At 36.7% G+C, this 21,814-nt stretch overlaps 1 protein-coding gene across 2 annotated transcripts in view; it reads right to left on the bottom strand.

Annotated features, from left to right (window-relative positions):
* The window catches only part of ADCY8 (adenylate cyclase 8), a 387,812-nt gene that overhangs the window by 364,584 nt on the left and 1,414 nt on the right, over positions 1–21,814 (bottom strand). The gene's annotated exons all lie outside the window — the stretch shown is intronic.

The raw sequence follows: 21,814 nt of genomic DNA, 5'->3' as shown, positions 1-21,814 counted from the left end.
TGTGTTGCAGTCTTCCTATAACCTTACTGGGAAGGGTACCCATCCATTCAGGGAGAATGGATGTAAAGATGAATCAAAGCTTTCTTGATTTCACAACAAGTATTTTTCTTCCTTTAAGGTGAGCATGTTTCTCACTGTTGGGGGCTTGTTAGATGGGCTCACTTCTAACTATATATATGATGATATATATCATATATATTTATAATACCTATTTGTGTCTAATTGTAGCCATCTCTAGGTTAGAGGGGGAGGGAGAACAGAAATTTACATAATTTTGTTATATATTTGAAAGGAATAGCAAGTTGTGAACAGATTTGCAATTTTATATGCAATCTTTTTTTTATTATACTATGATAAGGAAGGGCTGGTTTTGTTTCATAAATTAAAAATTTTTAAATGCAATTACTGTGGCTTCTCAGAGGTTTCTTGCAGGATTGTCCCCATGGGTCAAATTCATCTCTTGGAGGCTATCTATTTTGCCAAATCTTGGGGGATGAGGTGGGAGGTGGGGCAATGATAAAACAGAAAATAGACAACAAAAGCTGGAAGAGGTACAGAGCACCGTTAGATCTACGGAAGACAAAGAACTGATGGTAGCAAGCACATTTATAGCAAGGACACCATAGGATAATCAGCAGACTGACAGAAAAGAAATGGAAAAACCTTACTAAGGGGCAAAATCAACAAACAATTAAAGAGCCATCTCAATGAACTAGAACTATGCAACAAAGAACATTTAGGCAAAATCTCTGGAGAAAGGTAAAGAGATTGCAGCAAATTCCACAAGTTCCTCTGAAACAATGTTGGAGCAACTGTAAAAAAAGAAAAAAACCCACAATGCTTCATAAACATTAAGAAATTAATAAGAATATCAAAGATATAAGGAACAATGTGAAACTAACAAAGAAAACAACTCAGATAAGTGAGAAGGTACTGGATAGGAAAGGACATTAGTCATTGAGAGGGGAGGTGTCTGTGGGATGGCAGGAGAGTAAGAACAGACCATTTTGTGGACAGATCACAGAGGGAAGAGTTGGAGCTATAAATCTCCAGTAAAAAAAGAAACATTGTGGCAGCACAAAGGATTCCATGGAGGCAGGAGAAGGTGAGACAGGGATTTTCCAATTAAAGGCTTGGAGAGAGGGAAGGAGCATATGAAACTAACTTCTCCGAGAGAGGATCATATCTACTGGTATCACTTCCCACTAAAAGGAAATGAATAGAAAGAATGAAGGGAGAGCAGGAGGACTGATGAAGGGTTCACTGGTTTAAAGAAAGCGGTGGTGTCAAACTCAAAAAGAAATTAAACTATTGGATAGCAACCTTGAAAAACCACATATTAATGTTATCTATGTTCTATTTTATTCTTGTTTATTTTGTTAGATATTTCCAAATTATTGTCAGGATCATTGTCTTTGACTGCTCTAATTTAAAGGAAAGATAGCACGTCATCAAAAAGAACAGTGTTAAAAGGATAAACTTACTTTCCATCTATGTAATCACAAAAGGTTCTATAATCATCTAACAACAGTCATCCCAAAATATAGATAGTAAGCTCAAAAATAAGTCAATCTCTGTGTGATACATGTAGTCAGTTTGCTGTCATTTTAAGGATGTATCACAACTTTTTTAAAGGTTGTATCAAAATATTTATCTTTGCTATTTTAATTATTTTACGTTGTTAGATATTTCCCATTTACATATAAACTTTTTCATAATATTTTTAAAAAATTGAGTTCCAAATTTTCTTTCTCTCTCCCAACTCTCACCCCTCCTTGAGAAGAGAAACACTTTGATTTCAAGTATACATATGAGGTCATGTAAAACATACTTGATTTCCAATTCTTTGCCACCACCAAAGAAGAGCTATTAGGAAAATTTTTGTACAAACAGGTTCTTTTCCATATTCTTTGATCTTTTTAGGATACAGATCTAGTAATGGTATTATTGAGTCAAAAGGTACACAGTTTTATAGCCCTTTAGGCATAGTTTCAGATTGCTTTTCAGAATGGTTGGACTAGTTCACAAGTTCACCAACAGTGCATAATGTCCCAATTTTTCCACATCCCCTCCAGTATTTGTCATTTTTTTTCTATTGTGTTAGCTATTCTGACAGATGTGATGTGACATATCAGAATAGTTTTTATTCGCATTTCTCTAATCAGTAGTGATTAGGAACATTTTTGTGTGACTGTTAATAGCTTTGATTTCTTCTTAAAATTGTCTGTTGATATCCTTTGACAATTTATCAATTCTGGAATGGCTCTTATTTTTATAAATTTGGCTCAGCTCCATATATATTGAGAAATGAGGCATTTATCAGAGAAATTTGCTGCAAAATCCCCCCCCCCCCCAGTTTCCTGTTTTATTTCTAATTTTGACTGTATTAGTTTTGTTTGTACAAAAGCTTTTTAAAATTTCATGGAGTCTAAAATTATCTATTTTACCTCCTGTAATCCTATCTCTTATTTGTTCACCCAGTCTTCCCTTGTACATAGATATGACAGGTACATTTTTTTCTGCTCCCCCTAATTTTCTTCTGATATACCCCTTTATGTCTAAATCATTTATCAGTTTTGACCTTATTTGGGTATGTGGTATAAGATATTGCTCTATGCCTCATTTCTGTCAATTTTTTCCCAGTTTTCTAAGTAATTTTGTCAAATATTGAGTTCTTATCCCCAAAACTCAGATCTTTGGGCTTATCATACACTAGAGCACTGTGATCATTCACTACTGTGTATTGTATATTTTATCTATTCCAGTGACTGATCACTTTATTTCTTAGCTAGGAACAAATTATCCTGATGATTTTTGTGGTTGTTCAGTCAGTTTAGTGATATCTGACTCTTTGTGACCCCATTTGGAGTTTTCTTGGTAAAGATATTAGAATGGCATTTTCTTCCAGAGTTCATTTTAGAGATGAGGAAACTGGGACAAAAAGAAGTAAATGATTTGACCAGGGTCACATAGCTAATATGTATCTGAGACTGGATTTGAACTCAGGTCTTACTGAATTCTGGCAAGGTGCTCTATCCACTGTAGCACTTAGCTGCGCCTAAAGTCTTCTACTTATGTTCAAAATGAACTTCACAAGTACTAGATGGAGAAAGAAGGGTTAGAAATTTTTTTTTTTCCTGAAAGTAATCAAGGAATTTTTGTGGATTGAAAGCTCAGTATGAAAAAGCAATGTGAAGTGGCAGACAGGATCACTAAGATCATAGTAGACTGTACTGAAAGTCATAGCACTCAGGAAAGAGATGTGATAGTTTCACGGTACACTGCTTTGGTCAGTATACATCTGGTATTCTGTTCTTGGTGCTATTATTTAGGAAAAGCATTGACAAGCTAGAGATCATCCAGAAGAGGACAGTCTACATGGTAAAGAGCCTAGAATCCATGGAGATGATCTTCAGTTGGAAGTTAACTCAAGAGGCCATCTAGTTCAATCACTTTGTTTTGCAGATGAGAAAACTGAGACCTAGAGATGGGATTTGAATGAAGTTCTTCTGACTCTGAAACTTGTGAAGGTATTCTCTCCCCACACCCCACCCCCTATCCCTCACCTCCTCACCCTCCATCCCCCCTGTCCTCAAGAGGATTAGTTGAAGGAACTGGAGAAGTTTCACCTACAGAAGAGAAAATTTGAAGAGAACATGATAGCTGTGTTCAAGTGTATGAAAGGCTGTCATGCTATAGAAGCGTTCAGCTTGGTTTACTTACATTCAGGAGATAGAATCAAAAGCGATGAGTAGAAATTTCAAATAAACAAGTTTAAGCTTGATGTCAGAAAACACTTGTTACCCATTTGACCCATCTGAAAGTGGAACTGGCTATGTTTAGAAGTATTGAATTCTCCATCCCTGGAGCTCATTAATCAGAGGCTTGAGGACCAGTAATTAGGCATTTTATAGCATGGATCTCTTTTGGAGTAAGAGTTGGACGAGATGGTTGGTGAGGTCAGTTCTAATTATAGATTTCAATAATCCTGCAACAAAAGAAACTTGGCCAACTCTTTTTTTTCTTTTTTTTTTGTTCTTTCCAAAGAGAACCTTTGAGCCATGCTTCCATTTAGCTACAATTTCCTCCCATCTTCTGATTTCTGTTTACAGTGAGAATGCCAAGATTATACGATACAGTTACTCCATCACAGGAGTCTTTAAGCTGGAGCACATGAATTTTTTTCCTTTAGTAGTCTGAAAACTATATATTTCTATGTAATTATTTCTCTTTGTAATGCAATATAGTTTGTTTTATGCATTTGAAAATACTATTCTGAGAAGGAGTTTAATGGCTTCACAAGACTAGATTGGATTCATCAAATTTCCATGAAATAAAAGAGGTTAAGAACCTCTGCTCCACTATTATGCCCACTTCTTGTTCTTTGTCCTTTGTTTTCAAATAGGACCAATAAGATCTTGGAGGGATCGTTTGTCTTGCTCATGAATTGGATTTAAGAGAGACAGAGTTGCACAAAATTGTCAGCTTCACTCTCTCTTCCAGAGTCATCAGAGTCCAGTTGTAAGACTAAAGTAAAGATGAGTGATAATAGCCCATGATGCACTGGATGACCTTGGTATCTTTGATGTCTGGCCAAGTGCTAAGTAGTCCACAGCACCTGCTTCTGCCACCTTCATGGCCATTGGACGAAATTCTTCTCATCTGCCCATTCCCGTGGGGGAAGTCTTTATATGCTTGGAGTAGATATATCCCCTTAACTCATTGATGAGTCTGAGGCCTGTCAGTTATCCCTAACCTGATTTTGCCCATCTGCTGAAGGGGTTTTATAGTGGTGTGGCAAATGTGCATGCTACAGCTTCTTGGAACCATAGATGGGAGTTGGGTGTCTGGTAGACACCAAGGTGGATGAGCAGCCTTGAAAAGGGCTCAGCAAGTCCTCACACTAAAGGTGTTAGTCCTCCCTGAAAATCCCATATGTCTGCTTATCAATAATGTCCAACAATTTCCCATTGAGAATATCAATGGCTAACATTTTTTAGACTGTAAAAATTAAATGATTCTTATCACCCTTGGCCCCCTCTTCTACCACTTTGCCATCACTACAGAATCAAGAGACCACTCTAGACTGCCAATCACTTTGTAAAATAATAATCAGAAGCAAAATCATAATAATTTTAATACTTTAAGGCTCTCATTAATCATCTCATTGATTGCTCACAAAAGCCCTTGAGGTAGATGTTGTTGTTATCCTTATTTTATAGATAAGGAAACTGAGGCTGAGAGATGTTGTGATTTATCCAGGTTCTCTAATAAGCTAATAAGCATCTGAAGCAGCATTCAAACTCAGGTCTTCCTGACTCCAAGTCTAGTACTCTATCCCCAATGGCACCTGTGTTTCATGTGTAGACATGACCACAGAATTAATGATGAAGTGGCCAACTTCATTATCAAGTATAGACGAGCTTCTCCATACTTGCCTAGGCTGGTCCTCAGAAGACAGACTCAGACTATTGCTGGGATTAGACTCAAAGTCTGTCAAAGATGATAGAATCTGCCAGTATTCACACTCTTCTGACAGTCTGTAAGAATCCAGGAATACCTCCATGGCAAAAGAAAGGATCAAAGTAAAACTGTGGAATTATTACTGATATTAAGAAGAAATCTGCCTCTCCATAGTTTCTATGCATTGTAACTTGTTCTATCTGTTGAGTTCAAGCAAAGTAACTCTAATCTATCTTTCCCATATCATCTTATCAAATGCTGACTTAAAAAATCATGTCATCCCTATTTCTTCTCTTCTATAATCTAAACATTGCCAGTTCATTTAATTGATCCTCCTGTGGCAGGCTTTCATTTCCATCATCATTCTGATAGCCCTTGCTTCATTCCCAATTGTTAATATCCTTCCCCAAATGGGGTACCAGGACCATTAATGATATCTCAGATGTGTTCTGATTCAAACACATATGTATCTGTTTATATGTTCTCTTACTTTGAATGCCGTCCTCCACTTGACCTCTCCTATGCACCTACCTCATTCCAGTCTATAGCATTCTTATTTGTGCATATTTCTTATTCTTTTATTAGAACTTCATCTTCCTATGGGCAAGCATTATGTCACTTTTATTTCTTTTTCATCAGAACCTAGCATAACTGATTTAATAAATGCTTATTGTACTGGACCTTACATTGGACTGATTCTGTTGAAAGTATCCTAAGGTCAAGTTAAGTTTTTGACTGTCATGTCACACTATGGAATCATACAGAGGTTTGCAGGTCATTTCCACATGAACTGATGTCTAGACATATTTCCATTTAAGTGATCATGTCTAGTATATGTTTTTAAATCAAACATAGAACTTTATTTTTATTCTCTATTAAATTTCTTATTATTAGGCTTACCTCATCAATTCTGAATATTAAAATAGTATGATTATAGTATGATTATAATAGTATGATTATATTAAATTTGGAAGGAAACTCAGGGACTATCTAGTCCATTCCCTTTATTTTACTGTTGAAAAAAACTGAGACCCTAGAGATATTATGACTTACCTAAGGTTACACAGGAGAGCCAAAGCGTACCTTCATGTCCTCTGACTCTAAATTCATTTTTTACATGATACCGTACTGCACTTTCAAATGTACTATGACAGTAGAATTTAAGCTTCAGTGGCTCCTTATTGCTTCTAGAATGAAATGCAAACTTTTTCCCTCTGACATTTAAAGCCATTCATAGTCTGGTTCTAATTTATCACTGCAGACCAATTTCACATTACTGTCCATTAAGCACTCCTTGTTCCAGTCAGAATGTCATACTTGCCTGTGCATAGGCTATCCCACATGCTTACCATGTTCTCCACCTTTCTCTCTGTCTGCCAGAATAATGAATTTCCCCTTCAAAGGCTCAGTTCAACTGCCATCTCTCACAAAAGTACTTTCCAGATTTCCCTCCTCCACCTAAATTCTTTTGTATTTACTTTGACTGTGCTTATCTGTGAATCTATTGTTTTCTCCCAAAATTGAATGTGAGTTCTTTAAAGGCAGGGACTATTAATTTTTTTTCTTTGTATCCCCAGTGGTAGCCTAGGTAAAAAGCACTAAGGATTTAATGAATATATATTGAATGAATGAATCCAACTCTATTTCATTTAATTCTATTCAACAAACAATAATTTATTACCTCCTATGTGCAAAACATTGTGATAGGCTGGGGATGAAAAGACCAAAAAATTAAATGGTGCCTGTCCTCCAGAACCTTGCTTTCTATCTCCTTCAGGAAGTACACAGAAAACACAAAGAATTGCAGAGTTGCAAGGGACCTCAGTGGCCACTTGGTTCAACTTATGCTGAAAAATAATCCCCTCTACCACATATCCATTTATTTTAATAAATGAAGATGTCCCAGAAGAGGAGGATCCTTGCTATTTCCCAAGGAAGTCCATTTCATCTTTGTGTAAGTAGTTGCTGTCTACTGTTTCAGCATCCTCCAAATGGTTTCTTTGGTTTGCCTGTCTTAAATACGATATTTGCTTCATTTCACTTAGCCTAGAATTGTGTAGCTTTCTGATATTTTTAGTATGTTGCAGTCTGCATTACTTATTGGGCAATGTCACATTGCTCTGCACATAAAACAAATCCCCTGCTAGGCAGGAAATTCCTTGAAAGCAATAATTGTGTCTTACTTATTACTGGTGCCTACCACACTATTTTATATATTTGAGTTCTGAAAAAATTTATTGAATGAATATTGCTTTTATACATAGACAAATTAAAGTGGCAGGAAAATATGGGCAATTATTTCATTAATATATTCAGGGAAGATAGATAATTTAATTCAATTCAGCAAACTTCTTTTTTGTTATAGCATGATTTTTTCTTGAGTTGCTTTTTAACTGGAATAAATCATCTGAATAAATATATGACCTCTCTATTTCTATTCTATGTTCTATATTTATGGATTCTCCGACATGTATATGGTGGAAACTCATATTTCTAGCTCTTTTTCGAAATTGACTGTGTATTAGCAATTCAGAGGATTAATTCTGAAGTCAGTCAATAACATTCAAGGGAGGAAAGGATTTCACCCCCTTTTTTAACCTTTAGATGGATGGACAGATGGAGCAGGGAAAGAGGGAGAGGAAGTGGTTGGCAAAGGCTATATGGTGTCAGGGTGAATGAAGTCTGACTGAACACATTCTCTCCCAGACAGAAAGAATAATCTATCTCCCAAGCTTGTGAGCTCATTCAAAAAGATAGCAGACCCACAGAGAAACTATCAATGGATCACTTTTTTTAACTGTAATTCTCTGAAATGGACACATTTTGTAGTGTTTGATCAATAAATGGGATAATCAAGAATATTTATACCATGAAAATTAAATTTGAAATGATTTCTGGAGAATTAATTTTCACATTTTTAATAAAGAAAAACTGGGCACTCAAACATCTCTTTTTTGAAATAAGGAGTAGTTTGATTAGCACTAACAACTCCAGGACCATTCTGCCTTTAATTTAAAATTTTCGTCACACTATTTGTCATATCAGATGATTTGGGAAACAATTAAACTGGGGAAAATTCACCGTCTCTAGTGAACTTCACATAAATGAAGCTGCTAGCATAAGAGACGTGGAAATCTGAAGTTTCAAGGGAACTTAGTCCAACCACCCTCCAATAAAGTTGAAGAAACTGAGACCCATGGAAGTCAAGTGACTTTTCTGAGGACATATAGCAAGCTGTGTCCTAGAAGGATCAGTGCTTCCTGGACAAGTCTAGTTATGGAGAGTGGAACCTAAGTGAAGTGGTAGTAGCAGCAGCAGCAGCAGCAGTAGTTGTTGGTGTTCTTTGTTTTCAAAGAGGACCAATGACATTATGGGGTGATGTCTTGACTTGTGCATGAATTGGATATAAGGCAAAGTTGCCCAAAGTAGACAGCTTCCTTCTCTCTTGCAGAATGATCAAAGACCAGTGACAAGACCAAAGTAAAGTTGTGTGGTAATGGCTCCAGATGCAGTGTATGACCTTGGTGTCTTTGATGTCTGGCCAAGCTCTTCGTGCTCCACAGCACCTGCTTTTCAAGGACATTGAAACAAATTGTTCTGATTCAACCATTCCACTGGAGGAAGTCATTACATGCTTGAGGTAGACATCCTCATAACTCACTGATGGGTTTGTGGTCTGTCAGTTACCTTTAACCTGGTTTAGCTCATCTGCTGAGAGGGTTTTATTGGGGTATGACCACTACACATGGAACATCTTCTTGGACCACAAATAAGAATTGAGTACCACATGAAATTTTATTAAAGTGATTTTTATTTTTCTTTTCTCATAAGGGTTGTGAATCAACTGCCCTAGTTTTATTTTTAATTTTTTTCAATTAACAAGTATTATTCCTCTACTCCCCTCTCCCAAATTCCCAAACATGTCTTCCACTTGGTTTGGACCCTACACGATTTGTCAATGACAACTTTCTTCCTCTGCTCCCAACTCCCAGCTCTAACCCCAAAAGTCTTTAAAAGTATCATAGATGATAAGGTCCCCATAACTACCATAGGCAAACCTACAGTGAACAGCTACTCCATTGAAAAGTGAATCTCAAAGACTTCTGAGTATTTGGGGCTAGACCAGGCTCCCCATAAATGCAGACTTCCCATGTCCACCCATGTCTTACTCCTTCTGTGAGGGTGATGATCCATTAAATCCCTCATTTCTGCTAACTGAGCCTAGAATGAATTCAGACTACCTTCATCAGGTTGATGCTTTCCTGCTTGGTTAAGTCTCCTCTCATGCAGTCATGTTAGCTCCTCCTGTTGTTTTCATGCCCATTGATGCTGAACATAAGTCCTTTTGCAGATTCTGTTTCAGGCAAGGGATCACAAAATCACTGATTCTTCAAGTTGTAAGGAACCCCCAACGTAATCTTATCAAATCTCTTTTTTTATTGCTCGGTATTCTTATCATATCCAACTCTGTGACCCCATTTAGGATTTCTTGGCAAAGATACTGGAGTGGTTTGCCATTTTCTTTTCCAGCTCATTTTACGGAAGAGGTAACTGAGACAAATAGGGTTAACTGACTTGCCCAGGGTCACATAGCTAGCAAGTGTATGAGGTCATATTTTAACCCAGGAAGATGAGCCTTTCAGACTCCAGGCTCAGTGCTCTCTCCACTGTGCCTTCTAGCAAGTTCTTAAATTATTATTTTTTATAATATTTTTGACAATGATAAATTCAACCTCTGTTCAAACAGAGATGGAGAATTTACAACCTTGTTAAACAGCTCAGTAAAAAGGGCTTTGGATTTGATATCAGTGGACCTCGGTTCAAGTCCTGGCTCTGATACCTGCTACCAGGCCTGGAATATTCTTCCTTCTCGTGTCTATTTCCTGGCTTTCCTAGCTTCCCTTAAGACTCAGGTCAAATTGAATATAACAATCTAGGCCTATAACCCCTACTACTAGAGGCTGTTGTATCACTTGAGTTGGGGAAATTTATACTGCAGTAGTGAAAAAACTCTACTCATCTGCCACAGATATGATGAGACTCCCCACAGGAGTGGAAGACAGCCGAGCTGCCTAAGGAGAGGTGGCCTGTCTAGGGTAAATACAGAGCAGGTTAAAGCCTTTTTACCGATCAGTATTACTCATGAGTGGCCACCAATGTCCACGTCACTTCCAGCCTTGGTGACATAGGAAGACCGAGTCATGAAATAAAAACAAACAAAATGGGAAAAAAAAACCCAACAGCAGCTTAATTCCTACCTTCTTCAAAAGACTTTTCCTGATTTTGCCTTTCCCTAGCTCTCCTTTTTTCCACTTCTGCCCCCTAGTACCTTTCCTCTGACATTACGTTCTATTTACCTTCCATATATCTTATATGTACGTAGTTGTTTGCATATAGTTTCTACCATTAAAATATGAGTTCCTTGAGGACTGTGTTGTTCTCTTTCTTTGTATCCCTAGAACTTAGAATAGTTCCTGACACATAGTAGGCACTTAAAAATTACCTTGATTGATTGATCTTGAGAAGAGGACCACAGTTTCTTGGTACCTTAGTTTCCTCATTGAGCTCTAAATCTTCTGATCACAGGCTCCAACCTTTACCAGTTCTAATTGTCAATAAATTCTGACACCCCTCAACCATAAAATAATACTCCCTTCTCAAATCTCTCTTCTCACTGTTTAGACCTCTCTTATGTATTGAAGATATAACAGCTCCTCTTGTCATTTGTGTATGTTTTTTTCTTATTCCCCTACTAGATGGGCTAATTCTTTGAGGTCAAGGATTGAGTCTTCTGTCATCTTTGTATCTTTTGCACTAACCATAGCGTTGTACAAACAGCAGTCACTTAATAAATAATTAATGAATTGAATCAAATTATATTTAGCTGAAATATGCCTCATGGCGAATTCCATTTATTGGGTGCAATTCAGGAAATCATAGATTTAATACTATAAGGGACTTTCAAGGTCTTCCAATCTAACCACCTCATCTTACAGATAAAAAATGGAAAGCCAAGAGAAGTTACCTGACTAACGTCACAAAGATGATAAGTGGCATAGCCTGAATTAGAACTCAGGCGGATTTTAAATCCAATGAGTTTTTTTCTCTTTTTTTTTTCCAATACATTATAGACATACCATGATGATGAGGGTATGCTTTAGTCTATACATCTGCATCATCGCCTCATAAGAATAGCATGAGAATTTTCTAAGAAAACATGGCCAAATTCACAAGTCTGTTATTTGTAGACTATTCTCTTCCCTTCTTTGAGGCAACATATGTCATATTCCAGTTCAGTGATCCCTTTCCAAAATGGTCAATACAGTAGTGAAACAGTCCCTGATCTTGCATAACTTATGATCTAACTGGAGGAGCCAACACACACACACACACACACACACACACACACACACACACACAATAAAAAGAGGTAGGTTAGCAATGTGCTAATAGAGAACTGGCCTTTGAGACACATACAAGCTATGTGACCCTAGGCAAGTCACTTGATGGAAGAAGGATTAAGGCAACTCTTCCATCATGGAGAAGAGATCCATTTGCCTTATGTATCAGTAAGCACCCCAACATACACAGGAGAATCTGTTATCCCAGGTTCTTAGATCTGCATTCCTAAAAGAAAAGGCAACTTTTGAGGGATTAACAATCTCCTCTAATCAAGCACATATATTATTCACATAGTTCAAGAAGTCAATGGACAGTGCTTCCAAAATGTCTGACATAAGCAAGACATATATGACAAATCAATAGACAGGCCCAATTGTCTGGCCATAGGTGCCAGAGAGGGAAGCATCAACATCTGGGTTTTCAAAGGGGAGCAGGGGGTGGACTGCTTAGAGGCTTTCCTGGCACAAAAAGCATCTTCCAAAAACTAAGCCACAAACTAAAACCTCACCCTCAGAGTAATTATACCTTTTTTAAAACCAGAGAGGATCCTAGCACTCCAGAAACAGCACCTCATTAACAAAAGGTTTAGGCCTTCCTACAAATCTTCCCTAACCAATCTCCCCTTAATGGGCAGGTCCGTTGATGGATGGAGAAGATCTTTAATAACATTAAAAATACAAATACATATATTGTTTCTAGTTAAAGAAACTCTTTTTTCTGCACTTTGCTCCTAGAAAAGACTCTTGGTTGATAAAGGCAAGATTCAGTCAGAGGCACTGTATTCTTAATTATACTAAAACAAAAACAGCAGAAGATCCTACTTTGCTTGCCCTTTCACCTTGGAAAAGGAAATTCTTCACTGGAATCTTCCTATACATATGATATCATAGGTTCAGGTTCCTTTTCTTTTAATAAAATAGATACAATTTGGGTGAGGGGGAAAGCAATAGCAACTGGGAGGGATAAAGAAAGGTTCCATGTAGAAAGCGACCCTGGAGTTTCCGTTCTTCTGAAGGAAGCTATGGATTATAAGGGGTGAATAAGCAATGGAAATGCATTCTAGATACACAGTAGAGTACTAACCTATGCAAAGACGGAGAAATCTTTTGTTTATTTTGCTCATTGCTTATTTCCTTGAGGAATACTCTTTGGAAAAGGGTTTGAGGTATGTTATAGAGTTAAGTAGGTAGTGGACCCATATCTCACCTAGAAAAGACCATCCTTTTTTGGGGGTGGGGAGGAATTAATCCTTACAGAATAAAAGTGACTGTAGTTCTTTTTGAAGTCAGGAAAGTCTCTCAGACCTCCTTAAGGTAGGTATAAGCATTGTACAAATGAGTAAACTAAGATAAATGAATAAGTAAAGATCACGTTGGAAACTTTTCATTTACTAAGTTAAAACTTTTAAGTATTACTGTCCACAGTTATACTGTACTAAACTGTATTTTTTTCCCTCAAGCTCCTGTCCTAAAAGGCAGGCATGAATGAAAGACAACAGTTGTTAGCAGGGATTCTTTGGGTAAAGAAACTTAGGGGAATGCAATATTTAAAAACAGGCAGATAACATGGCTAATGTGGAAATATGTTTTGCAGGAATTCCTAAGTTTAATGGTATCATATTTCTTGCTTACTTAATGGGAGGAGAAAAGGTCAAAGGGAAGGAGAGAATTCAAAACTAAAAATTATAATTAAATACATACAGATCCTTTTCTTTGCTCCCCATATTATCTCAAATCACATTCCTTCTCTTAATCCTTTCTATACCTTAAAATCGCACACTAGTTTTCCTGGCATTTTTGTCTACCACGGTTCTGTTATAAGGATTCAGTATAAGGATTAATATATTGTTGACTTAGTTTCATAGTTTCTTGGGGTTGGAAATGGCTTTCAGGGTCACTGAATCTAACCTCCTGTCCAGTACTAGAATTCCCTCTACGTTATCCCTTACGGAGAAGCATCTAATCTCTTTTTGAAGACTTTTGGAGATGATGAACTCACTATGAAAACAAGACAACTCATTGTGAGCAGTAAAAACTATTAAGTTCTTCTTTATGTGGATTCAAATTATGTCTTCCACAACTTCTCTCCATTGGTCCCACATTCTACCTTCTATAGCCATACCCTACTGAAGACAGCTGTTACTGTTCATCCTTCATTTCTGGAGAGGATGAATGACATCATAATGTTGGGGGTCAAGATATAGTGTGTTTGACTGTGGCTATTCAGTCCAATATGACCTCAGAAGGACAGGTGAGGCACAAATGTTCTATTTGAACATTTGGAATGAAGACATCTCTAGATTTACACTTCTCACATTTCCTTTGTGAAGAAAGCTGTCATGTTCCTCAAATATCTTCTCCGTAAGACAAACAACTTAAGTCCCTGTAATTTATTTGATATTGTCATTTCTTTGTTTTGTTTAGAACTGTGAATTCTTGAGTGTGGGGAATTTCAGGTACAGAACTTCTCTCCACCAAGGCAGATCTATAACTCACTTATAATACATAATATTATGGAGCTTCCTGGAGTACTAATAGCTTAAGTGACTTATTCATTCTTACCCGTGGACTATAGTGGCATATCAGTGGCAATACTTGAACCAGATATACTTGACTCCAAGGCCAGTCCCTTGGCACTGTGTCACCATATGCAAAGAAATATACCCATAACAGCAGTTTCTCTTACTTCATTTTCCTCCATATTCTGAGTCAGAGGAGAAAAAAATAATAATTAGATTGTCCCTATGCTTTCATATTTTTAGGGGATCCTATATCTTGGGAATGCAATCACGAACAACAAAGAAGGGATGTTGAAATGCTTATTCCAATTGGTTATGAAATCAGCTAAGATACAAAGAATCTTCCATTTTCAAAATAGAATGGTTCTTAGAGTATGATTTAATTTTTCTTTTATATGACATAATCTTTTCATAGGAAAAAATGGTTTTTTAAGAATTATTAATCCCAAAGTGGCCAGGGTGGTTTGTGGAGAAGAAGGAAAGCAGTATGATTTAGCCTCATGTATTTGCTGAAATTTGGAATGTTCCCTTCAGAACTTTATCTCCTGTTTTTGATTTATGAGAGAATTCTGTTTGCAAGACATTTGTACAATTAGAAACACCTGAGCTCAGGCACAGAAAAAAAATATAAAATCCCAACAATTCGACATGTGAAAAGCATAAGAAGGAAAATATGCAGCCCAGATACTGTCACATACATTCTTACTCAATTTCCAATATAGATTTCACAAAGAAACCAGCAAATTCAAATTTATCTAAGCACAATCCATCAGTAAGACCCTGATAGAGAACTGCCAGAGGATCGTCAATGGTTGTTGATTTTTTAAAAATGGCTTTTTTTCTACTTGGATGCTGCAGTGTCTTCTCAGATTGTCTGGCACCAAAGCAGTTAATTCATCGCTTCTGCATTCTTTCTCTGCCCAGTAGGGCTGACTGTGAAAAATTTTGCAGTGAGAAAAACTGACATAAGAAGTGCTGCTTAAGTAACCTGACTTCTTAAAATAGTTCCTTACAAACAAAACTCACATGATACGATTTAAGTGTGTAAATCCAATTACATTTCCCCACTCTTACATTGACTTTCCATTTTCTGTTGTTGCACCCTAGGCCAAAGAATGCTATGCCTCTTAGAGTACCTTAAAAAAATACTGAAGAAGGTATAATTTGCATAATCCATTCTCTTGCTGACAAAAGTCAAATCCCTTGTCCCAAAATCCTTTGCCTCTCCAACCTTGAATTTTCCTTTTGCCTTAAATACCAGTGGTGGGGGCTGCGGACAAAGGAGGAGATGCCACACTTCACAATCAAGATGTCAAATGAGCTGGTATGTTGAGCATCCAGATTCCTGATAAGATCTTGCCTATCAGTCCCTCACTGGGTCAATATGTGCCTACTTTCTGTCCCAAAGGCAAGCTTTTTTGAGATGTTCATTGTCATATATTGTGTATATACTTTGACTCACACCAAAAATATCTGGATTAATGAAATGACAAGATTGGGATCAGAGGAAGTATTTAGACAACGGCAAAATGTCACATCAGTTTGATCACAGCAGTGACCTTTGATTGCAAGTGCTTCCTTGCTGCACTGAGTTTGGGATAAGTGGGTTTTTGTGCGTGTGCATCTTTCATTTTTATGCTTGGTTTCCCTCATTTTTGATGAGCTCTTAAAATGCCATCAATCATCAAAGTATAAATATGACTAATGTGTTTGCTCTATTAAACAGGACATAGCTGCAGCTGCTTCAAGAGAAAAGCCTCCTCCCACAATCACACACATATACCCCATCACTCAAAGAGCCTTCCACAACCCCCAATTCAAATATAATTAAGCTCTGACCTACTGATATCAGTTAGGTGATACTACCGGATATGAAGAAAGATAAATTGATAATTGAATCAAGAAGAAAGCAAGCTATGCCATCACATTATGAAATACCCTAAACCCATGAAACCTGAACCCATTAGGAAATGGCAGGGCAAAGGTGGCAGAGACTGATCAGGGGAAATTTAACTAGATGCTTTGGACTGTCACACAACCATCATAGGCTAAAGCCCTTCCTCCACCCTGCATCCACCAAAGAAAATTTAAAAGGATAGTCTCAAGATATTTTTCACCAGTAAAAGAATAATATTTTCATTCTCTGGCATCCATAGGAACCCCCTGGGAAGGTTGACACTCAAATCTGTTTATTGGAGAGGTATTTTTGTTCCCTCAGGCATGCTGGGAAGCTGCAATCATTTTTTAAAAACCTTTAAGAATCTGCTGAAGAAAAATGTACAGGCAGAGTGCCATAGGTTTTTCAAATAAATGTACCATATAAAGTACAGTGATAAATTCAGTTGGAGCCTAGACTTATTCAGCTGTGGAATATTCACTTTTTTCTTTTGAAGAGACTATCTCAAAACCCAAATTGAGGTGATTTAGCGAACATGACATTTGTTAAGCACAAAGTAGAGAATTTAGTTCATATGATATGAGTTGGTCTGGGTGAGATATTTATTAAGCTGAGATTGGCCTTTCTTTCCTTAAAAATGATTTTAAAAGTTGGTTATTCTGTCTCTACTTTTCTTTGGTCAAGTCAAATCTTGATTCATAGTATAAGCAATATACACTCAACATACATACACATTCACAGATACCTTTGGTCCAACCCTGGGCCAAAAAAAAAAGATTCCTAAAAAAATTGTTCAAGGGGGAAAAAAACCATTACCAGGGTAAGTTGACATGATCTTATGTTTCTTTCAATTGTTCAGTGGGACGAAATTTGGATTGGGGTGGGGTGAGGAATGGGGTTGGAAAGCATGTGCTAAATTCAACTCCCAAAGTGATCTGACCTTGGCAAGAACTAATCTTCTTCCATTTGGAGGGCCTTTTACTTGCCTAGCTAACATAGACAAATCACGTCACCACTCTGACGTTACATTATCATTTACCTTACACAGATGTACAGAAGATTAATGAAGTATATTTTTGAATCCACCAAAAGAAAGCCCCAGATCATTGTTTTTTCTTTGATTAGATATCAATGTCCAACCTCTAAAATGATTTCCACCCACCTCATCACTAAAGAGATGATAATTAGGTAACAGTCAAATACCAGAGAGTTTATAATTCTCATCAGCAATTAAAAGAGTACTAATAATGATGACAATGGTATTTAGAGTATTTAGATCACTTCTAATTCTCCTAATAGCCAGTCAACATTATGAGCCTCAGGTGCCTCTATATATATTCACAAGAAGACATTGTGTCATGAATTGACGGGCATATAAACAAAAACAACAGGGCAATTTATTAGTCTAGGATGAGCAGGAAATTAGTGACAGAAGCAGAAAGAGGGCAAAGAAATGCATGTCCTTGGATTGTATCAGATACATTCTATTCCTTTGTTGGCATGAAACTGATCCACCTTTGGGAAGACAGTGCTACTCAGGGGAGCATCAGTTTTACAACTAATGGCAGAGCTCAGGTGAGCAGAGAAATAAAGGAGCCTTTTGAACTGTCTATACCCTTGGGGAATTAAACACTTTTTCCACACCACAGGGGAAGAAGAAAACAGTAGGATGGGTAGATCTGCCATGAGACATAACTCTTTGTTTGCAGATGAGAAAGGGCTGACTTTATCCTAACCTTTGCCTTTGAGGTGGGGAGGGGGAGAGATAATCTACCTCTTTGTGGATTCTTGGGTGACTTTTTTAAGGAAGCATTTTATAATCTTGTCTCACTTGGGTAAAGTACACTATACAACAGAGAAAACACTAAGGCCCATTCTCTCTACATTTTGTACAGGAAGAGAACTACAGCTTCGTTATTTTATACTATGCCACAGATCTTATTTTCTTGTTGGGGAGGAGGAAGGGAGAGAGAAGCTTCTCATAGCACTGACTTTAGTAAAAGCAATTATTGACATTATTTGTACACTTAGAGACTGTATCTTCAGAGAGATAAAACAGCTGCTAAAAATTCATTGACTCTGAGCTCCATATTTATGTTTCTTGATTTTTTGAAGATGCTAAGTTAACATGAGGACCTCTCTTAATGGAAGTCAAAGTTAATTTTGAGATGGAATGAGATTCCCAGGGTCTGTGGCTGTCAGATGATAAGCCTGTGCCCTGCTGAGAGAGATGATGAAGTTACTGCAGAATAACCTCCTGCCTGGGTTGCAGCATTTGTCTAACATAGTGTCTTTCCTTAGCTCCTTCAGTAAATGTTCATTCATATATCATATGTGGTGCTACCTTTGTAAATGCACTTTCTGAAAAATTTCATAGCTATCCACAATAATCCAGAGTAAATCTCAAAGAGTTACTCCACAGAAATTACTATTTGGACCCCTAAAGTGTTTGCATTCAATATACTTATATGAGTGTTTGTATGTATATACATTATATATGTGTATATATATATATATATACACATTCTCCATTAAAGGTAATCTCTCCTGACTCATAACAATGTTTGCATGACCTTGGGGTTCTTGAGGTTATGCCACTAGAATACAAATTGACAGCTAACCCAGTGGCAAATTCACTTGTGCTCTCCATCTGAGAACCAGCCTAGCTAAAGTTCAGATGGTCTCATGATCAGGTGAGTCACAAAATTATTGTACATTGGTATGGAGGGGTGTGTACAAAAACAATCAAGAGTATTTATTATGTTAGTGATGGGGCTTGAGAGCCACTTTGGTTAAGAAATGTCACTAGCGAAGTCATAACTCTTCTAAGTATGCTTTATGACAAGTTATAAGGTTTTATTTTCTTATTTAACATCAATTATCAGGTCACTTGGGTTTTTGATGTTGTCAAATGCAAAGAGTATCTTTGGGAGATATTTTACTGTCTAGAACAGGAGTTCCTAACCTGGGGTCCATGAACTTTTTCTATCTGTCATTTATCTATATATATCTATAACTATATATCACCATTCTTGATTTATAATTCTGTGAATTTTATTTTATTCATTAAAATTATTCCAAGAAGGGGTTTATAGGCTTTATCAGATTGCCGAAGGGGTCTTTGATATACTAAAAAGAAGAAGAATCTCTGATCTAGAAGAAACCTGCAAGAAACTGATGTTATCTATCCAAGATAGATACCACATTCAAAGTCATCCTTTTATAAACCAAAGTGCATTTTAAAAGTTTGGGGCATCACTAAGTACATGAAGATAAACTCAAGAGACATTGCTTAAAAAAAAAAATTAGAAGGAAAAAAAATTAACACCCAAAGTCTATTTAAATGCAAAGGGGAGGGACATTTTTGAAAAAAAAATTAAGAACACTAGAGGGAGCCAGAGGAAAAAAATTACAAACCAAGAAGTGGAGGACTCTTCAGCACCTCCAGCTAGAGGAGAGCTCCTTGGGCTTTCAGCAAAGGGTAAGGATTCTCCAACACCTTAAGATATGAATGATAGTAATGTTACATGTTAAGCAATCAATTAATGTGCATTTTAAAAATAAAACAAAATATGAAGTTCAGTTAGTATGGATTTTATGGGCTAAGGGTCATATAGAATATTTTTCAATGAATAATTATTTGGAATGTGAACAAACTAAAATGTGTATTTTAAACCACTTCTTGGTAACATTTGAATAACATGTAAAAATAAAGATCATAAATTGTTTGACTTTATGGATTAATTGCACAGTAAAAATAAAACACAAAGTCTAAGAAATTTTGTATGTTTTGTACTTTGAAACTTTAGTTTGCCATCTGGAAAGTACATGAGACATGTTCTTCCCAATGCTATTTAATTTTTAAATGAAGTATTTCAGTAATGTTTGCCACCATTAAGAAAGAAAAGAATGTGAAAAGGAGTTTGTCAAGATATAGCTTAGGGTATAATTTCTTCAACTAACAAGATAGAAGAAACAATATATAGTCATCCTGTGTGCGTATGTGTCTCTGTCTCCTTTCATTTCTCCCTCTAATATAGACACCACAATGATTTGTTTAGTGTCATTTTTTTTTTGTATGAGAGAAGAGAAGAGAAAGAGCGAGCTATTTGTCAGGAAATATGAATTTTTAAACTGCTGCAATCCATATTTAAAAGATGACAGGATTGTATGTTTAAGAAAACATTGTAATGCTATTGCCTAAAGTATCCTGTCTACCCTTCTCACTCCTCAAAGGTAATAGAAAATTTATCAGAAGCTAATTTTGAAGTTTATGATTTCTAGAAATTACTCTTTAATTGTTTTAAATAAGCTTTAAGTTCAATTTGTCCAGATTTATCCAAACCAGTGACCACAGCAACATACATTATAAAGTCCATGTTTCCACCAGAAAGACAGCTAAGCCCTATAAAGTACTCTAAAAACAACTAGACAGATAAGCAATGTGAGCAAATGGATATGGAATTATCAGAGAAGAAATAGATTATCAGACTGACAACATAACTGGAAGAACAATGATGAATGAAGCATTTTAGAGGCACTAAAGTTCCAAAAAACTTGTATTCAGTTCATCTGAATGAATTTTATGTTTAATATTTGCTGGTGTCTGTTCACTGGAACCATGCAAAGCACCATGAAGCCAAATAGCACAAAAATGAACCTTTAAAGGTTTTAATGGAGTAAAAAGAGATGCAACACTGAAAATTTCAAACAGATTTCTAATCAAAATATGTTAGAAGTTTTCCTTGACTTTGGGACAGCCCTCCTCCCCCTGCCCCCACACACATTCTTCAACTACAAATATAGTACTAGGGAAAGGAATAGTTGGAGCATTATTCTGTTTACTAGGTTTAGATGAAGTGGAGAGATCTTTCACCACTAATTCCCTATACACATGAAGTGATAACTTTCTTCCCTAGCTCAGATACTTTGCAGAAATCCTGTACTAGGAGAAGAATGAATGGAGATCTGTACAATGATCATCCTTTTACTTGAATATGTTTCAACTCATTGAAATAAGCTTGCCCTCCTAGAAAACACCAATCCTTCTTCCTTTCCCTTCCCCACTTGATTGTTCAAAGGTTTGAACTTTGCCCAGTAAAGTAGGAGGGTCCTCATTAAAGGCTAATAAGCATGAAATCATGTTATACGCACATAAAATACCAATACTATTACTTTATTTAGGTTTCTTAATGGTCCAGAAGTTCTCAGAAAGTATTTCTCAGAGAATATATTAAGGGAGTTGGGGTGCTGAGAGGAGTATGGGGATATGAGAATTGAGGATCGAGAATGTGGAAGAAATGTCAGAAATAAAAGTGAAGTGAGACTGATTTCGTAGGCTCAGAGCAGGAAGAGACCCAAAGTCCTCATTTTACAGATGAGGAAACTGAGGCCCAGAAAGAAGTGACTTAAGATCTCACAGATAAGTAATTAGTACAACCAGTATCTGAATCTGGTCCTCCAATTCCACAGTCAACACTGCAATACATTTTATACAGGATTTTTGACTAGGAAGCAGCTTTAAAGATCTTCTC

Source organism: Notamacropus eugenii, chromosome 4 (assembly GCF_028372415.1).
Source record: "Notamacropus eugenii isolate mMacEug1 chromosome 4, mMacEug1.pri_v2, whole genome shotgun sequence".
Taxonomy (NCBI): Eukaryota; Metazoa; Chordata; class Mammalia; order Diprotodontia; family Macropodidae; genus Notamacropus; species Notamacropus eugenii.
Note: the sequence above shows the minus strand (reverse complement) of the source record. Positions and strands in the feature narration are given on the sequence as shown.